This window comes from Peromyscus eremicus, chromosome 9 (assembly GCF_949786415.1).
Source record: "Peromyscus eremicus chromosome 9, PerEre_H2_v1, whole genome shotgun sequence".
NCBI lineage: Eukaryota > Metazoa > Chordata > Mammalia > Rodentia > Cricetidae > Peromyscus > Peromyscus eremicus.
Genome location: NC_081425.1, coordinates 76,619,206 through 76,625,205, shown reverse-complemented (window position 1 = coordinate 76,625,205; position 6,000 = coordinate 76,619,206). Strand labels below are relative to the sequence as shown.

The window sequence follows — 6,000 nt, the reverse complement described above, 5'->3', positions numbered from 1 at the left end:
AAAATAGCTGTATTGTTTGATTTTTTTTATTTATTAAAAAACACATGTATACCAAAGCAATAAAAGTATATAAACACAACAGAAAGCAATTTAAACTTACTACAATTACATGAGACAAGACAAAAGGTCCCCCTAGGGAAGAAGGGAGCCAGAGTGCTGGCCAGCCAGAATGGCCCAAACAGAAATTTTTAGTTCACTGAATGACCTGGCCTCAAGGGAACAAAGGAGTGAGCAACAGATGACAACATAGGATTTCATTATGTAGCCTCTGAACACACATATACACACACATTTACACATGCCTGCATAGATCACACACCGGCCACAGAAATCAAAAGTGAGCAGAAAACAAGGAAGGGTACATCGTATTGAGTGAACAATTGAATTTAGACTATGCACATCACATGTTTCAGCAGAGACTTACAACACAGCTATCCGTCACTTGGGAACTAAAAATTCCTAGAGGAGAACACACAGCTTAGTCAAACTATGTTGAAGTGATTGGAGAAAATGTTCTCTTGAAGCCTCAAATCAGTCACTCCAACCCTCAGGCTGTCAAAGTCCTCCCACATCTATGGTCATCCAGTCAGCTCCAGACTGGAAACTCCAGGAGGGGAGAACTGTCCAGCACCACCCACAGAAAACAGGCTGACAAGCTGATACTCAGGCCTCTGACAGTATGAACCAAGAGTTAAGCTAAGGGAAGAGAGCACATTGGGATGTAGGAAGAAAGGAGAAGAGCACATGCCACCCCAAAATTGACCCCAAAATGAGAACTACTCACTTTGCACTGGCCCTGGGCTCTAATTCTTACAAGCTGTTTCCTACCTGTGATCTCACATGACATCTGCAAAGCAAATGAGCCACAGGCCACTGACCTAATCAATGAGAGCTCTGTGATATTCTCCAAGTAGCTCTCTGCATAGCAGACTGGTAACATAATAACATGTAGGTGTGTTATAGCTGACTGACCCATCTCTCTGAATGTACTGCAGCTTCTAGCAGAGCAGGAGGGTTTGTTTGTCAATCTTCCAGTATCTTGAAAGAGGCTAACTCTACAGAGAGACTTGTGAATGATCACAGAAATGAACAATTGGATGGTATGGAGTTGGGATTCTGGATGGATGGTGGATGGTTACATGGGAGTCTCTATGTTTATGGTTGGACAGTTGGGCAGCCTGCCCCTACTGCCTCAGCCTACCTGCTGCTGCTCAGCACAGGGGTCACAGATCTTCTCATGGGCCTCCTTCAAGAGCTTCTTCACCTCCTCACAGGTCTTTTGCAGTTCAATCTGCTCTTTCCACAGCTGTGTGTTCTGGATCCTCAACACACGTACAGTCTTCTTTAGGGGATTGCACTCTTGTAGGAACCGGCCATGGAGGTAACTGAACCACCAAAGAAAGAAATGCTGAGCCTCAGAGAGGCTGCATTTGCCATCTCTACTTCTAATGCCACTAACCCTGAAAAGTCGGAGGCCCCCAGACAGCACAAGAATGGAGCTCTCAGTAGCCAAGCCAGCATCACTCAAACGCAGGCTAAATCCAGAGAAAAACCAAATTCCCGAGAGATTCAAACAACTTCTGAAAACCCTGGTACCAAAAGGGATCCTGTGTCTCTGAGAACAGGGTGCAGCCCACACCTGTGCTTAACTGTTCATGGTCTTGGGAAAGCATCAGCAGGTAGAGGGCAAATACTCTCTGAAGGAGGGCAGAAGTCTTAACCAGAATAAATTCTCTCTACAGATCCCAGGCAAACCAGATCTGTGAAGCTCCAACCAGAGCCCTGGAGGCCCTGGGCTTCAGGACATCCCCTTCATGATGCAAAGGATATTCCTATCTAAGGGCTCCCACGGCTGGACAACGATGGGAGGGCCTCAGTGTTTTTCCACACTTAGCAAAACTGAATCCAAGAGGCCCAAACCCAAGGGTCACAAAGGAGGATGCTGGCTAAGAGGCACACAGGCTAGAACCAGAGCCTTCACTTTGAGTCAAGGACCAAGAAAGGCAGAAACAGTCCCTCCCAAGCTAGTAGGCACTTACCTAAAGTATTCAGTCTCCTCAATCAGCCCCTTGCACTTGTGCAAGGCATCACTAATCTCCATGGGCAATTTCTGGAGAGCTGACATCACCTGCTTGTGTTCCATTTCAAGCATCTCGAGTTCAAAATTTAGCCTGTGGTAGGGCATGGACCCAGGAGGGAAAAAACCCATGAACAAAGGCCAAAAAAGAACACATGAAAGAAGCTGTGCCATGAACTACCCCAGTCCAGTGAATGCCAAAGCTTGGCACTTAAACAGTGGGACCTCCTGGTGCTTATTAAACATCCTATCCTGTCCCCAAGACAGAATCGCCAAGATGTCTAAGGGGAGGAATCCAATGATGCATGAGCACCCACAGTGGGCTTGGAGCTATAGATAAGCGCTCTAAGAAGTTCCCAGGAGTCTGTGTCACATATGTGGACTCACCAGAAACCTATGGGGACATTCTCCTGTCTTCAGAACAGGGATTCTCATTCCTGGGTGTCTATTGCTACATGGAGGACCAGAGCACACAATCAGTATTTCCAGGAGGGAGCCCCAACTTCAGGATGGTTTTGTAAACTTCACATGTGATTCGAATGTTCTACCAAGGTGAGCACAGAGCTCAAAGTGGGGTTCCCTGGCCTCAGCAGTGCCATCATCTGGAAGCTATGTTAAATCCTCAGATCATGCCCTCAGACTCTCAGGAACACACACACACACACACACACACACACACACACACACACACCCCACATGAAATCAGGATGCCCAAGAAATATTGGCATGTGGCATTGTCACAGAGTATAAGAAGACCAGAGGGGAGCTGTGATGAGCTTCAGGCCTCACAGTCACACCCTGAGATGGATGAATGGACCAGGCCCCTCCAGCTGCTGCCAGGAGCTTTCAGCACACGGTCATCTGCTGGTCAAGCACAAAGACTCACCACAAACTCACTGCACCTAGCATCACCCACAAGCCACACCTGTCAAGACCTCTTGAAATGCATGATGAGAGCTCACACACTACTGTCCATATCTTTAGACTGTGATTCAAGCTATAGGCTCTGCTTTTCATTTGGAGGAAGCAGACAAGCCTGCGTCCACATCTCACTCCTACCCAGGCTCCAAGTTCTGCATTTCAAAAAAACTCATGAAATTTAGTTTAGGCAACAGGACACCATGGTGTTTCACCCTCCGATTCCTCAGGAAACCTGGGCTTGATACTGTGGTGTCATGATGGCCAGCAAAGAACTGGGAATAAAGACTACCTGTTGTTCAAATCCTTGTTTGTGTAATTGGCCAGGATTCCACGCAGCTCATTTCTCTCACATTCCATATCATGTAGACGAATGGTGAGTTTCTCTAGTTTTTTCATTTCCTGCACCTGCTCCTGCTCCTGCTCAGTGAAGGTGGAGAGTTGGGATGGTGCTTCCCGAGTAGTCCCTGCAGGTAGACAAAGACAAATGAACTTGTATTCTTGAATCGCATAGGACCAGGAGAGTCCATGCTGAGTCCCAAGATGAAGCCTAAGGAAGAGAAAATGCAAGGAACCCAGTGAAGTTTCCGAACAGCAGGGCAGCTATCCTCAAACTGTGGCCCCTGAGCTCTGTCTCTGTCCTCAAGCACTGTGGATAATCATGTGCCTCCCTCCTTATTGCAGCCCTCTCGTCTTGGAAGGCCTAAGCAAGCCCAGCCAAGTAGAATTGGAGGACAGTGTCAGGTCATATCTGATATGATGCAAGTAAGTCCTGTTGTCCCTAGAGCTTAGCAAGCACCAAGTCCTGATCACATGTGCCCAGGACCAAAGCATCTGAAGATCTGCTGTGTGTCCAGGGGAATTTCTTCACTTCCTATAGGAATCATATTCCCATGGAAACTGAAGAAATCCACTGGGATGAAGTGCAGCCACACCCCACCCAGAGAGAGACATCTCAGCAGTCAGTCTGTTCCTCCTGCCCTTCTTTGCCTCTAAGAATGTAATGAAAGAATTCCCAGCTGCAGCCTGGACAGTTCATAGCTCTCCAGAAACTAACCATCAGAAACTCTTGACTCTGGGTCTGCTCTTTAGAAAGCCAGAGAAGCTGGATTGGCCCATTGTTACTCAGAAACACCCTGCTGCTGAGCTCTACTACCAGAAATCTCAGTTCAAGTTCACTTCCTCCAGCACACTTCTCTAACTCTGCTCAGGAGTCACTGTGCCTTAGACAGAACCATCTATTTCTCCAGGTTTGACACTGAGGCCAGCTTCCTTCTTCCTCTCTTTGGTCTCTCCATGTTCTCCATTCTCTCTCCCAAGCAGCCTGCTCAGTCTTGCCAACATGTCTATGAGAGCTGAAGGAATAACCCACAGGCATTGGTGTTACCACAACACGGTGACATCATAGAGATTACCAAGGACTCTCCAGGATAGAATAGAACACCATAGAAGGGATGATTAGGGTCACCTCCAGCAGACCTCAATTATCCACTAACTAGCTCTTCTCCACTTCACCAGAACCATGTTGCCATTCCCAGGAGCCTTCCCAGAAACACAAGGGAAGACCTTCAACACCTCCTCCTTACAAAGCCAGAGATTTCTTTCTGTTTCATTAGAGTATAATCACTCCTTCATGTATGGGAAGATGAAGACTCACTTCAAAACACATCCCAGGAAATGACTGGCCCCTTGTTGAGATCCCCAAACAATAACATGAGAAATAAAGTTTGCTAAATAACACGAGAAGTAAAGGTCAGGATGGAGGAGAGGAAAGATCAGTCCCCTGATGTCAACAAGCACATTGTGGAGGATCCACAAGGCTGTTACTGTATGTAGGTGTGGTGGGAGCTTATGGGTGTCCTGTCAGAACAGAGAAATGTCCCTTAGTTAGTGAGAAAAAATTCCCTGAATCATCAGTCCAATAAATTCCAGCCAACGCAATATTAGCCAATGTGTGATCAACTAAGTGACGTGTCAGGCTGGAGATGCTAAGAACTGGGGTTCTCCAGGTGAGCCCTGAGACAAACAGTGCAAACACTCCCATTAATCGTCCATTCCTGCACTCAAGTTTGAGGAAAGATGAATGGCTAGAGGCAGGCCAGACACAGTATGTAAGGGCAAATGTGTCACAGTCATGGGAGAGTATGTAGTGTGTCACTGCTATGTTGCTTCACCTAGAGCTACACAAAGACTAATTTCTTGATCTGGAGCCACCTGTGACAATGCACATGCCCTTAGGAAGGAAATGGGCACAGCCAGCTTAAAGAATACTCATCAGAGCATGTGAAGGGCAGGCAAAGGACACAGGAGACATATTATTAGGGTTCATTTGCCCTAGACCATTCCCAGAGCCGCAGTTCACACTTGTGAATTTCCTGGCAGTCCTGAAATGAGGAGCTAGCACCATGTTTAGCCTGGATTGCAAATTCTTCAGAAGACTGGACTGTGGATTCAGAAGTGTACTTGGTGGTACCAAGAGCAAATGATTGATGTGGGGTAAACCATTTCCATTCAGATGTTATATCACACTGACAACCAATTTAGACAAAGTTAAGTATCTCAGTAATTCCCTATTCTAGAAGTCAAAGCACAGTACCTGCCCTATGCACCACCTCATCTCAGTCAAACCTGACCCACTGAAGAATGCTCAGGAATTAACTGGAAGATGAGACTTTGCTCTAGCAGCTTCTCAAAGACAAGACTTGATTCTCCCCCTCTGTGGATGTCAGTTCTCCCATCTCTCTATAGGGAGGTGGATGTCTCAGAAGTCAGCAGGTTTCCTCTGTCTCCCTAGACAATGTGACCCAGGAGACATCCTCCTAAGGCTTATTCACGGCTACAGAGAATGCACTGTAGCTTTAGAGCCCTCAGCCAAGTGCTTTGAAAAACCAGGAGAAAATTGCTACTGTCACACTCAGGTAGTGTATGGATGCCTGCCTCACTTACTCTATGCTTCAGACTCTCATGTTAACGGGGAAGCCATGCAGGGCACGACATGATCATCA

The 6,000-nt window shown here is 46.8% G+C and overlaps 1 long non-coding RNA gene across 1 annotated transcript; it reads right to left on the bottom strand.

Moving 5' to 3' along the window:
* Positions 1-1,350: 1,350 nt before the first annotated feature.
* LOC131920099 (uncharacterized) lies at positions 1,351-4,342 on the bottom strand. Its single transcript, XR_009381504.1, has 4 exons — positions 4,198-4,342; positions 3,288-3,462; positions 2,040-2,171; positions 1,351-1,385 (listed from the first exon to the last, which is right to left on the bottom strand). It is a non-coding gene; the product is annotated as an uncharacterized LOC131920099 (long non-coding RNA).
* Positions 4,343-6,000: the final 1,658 nt, after the last annotated feature.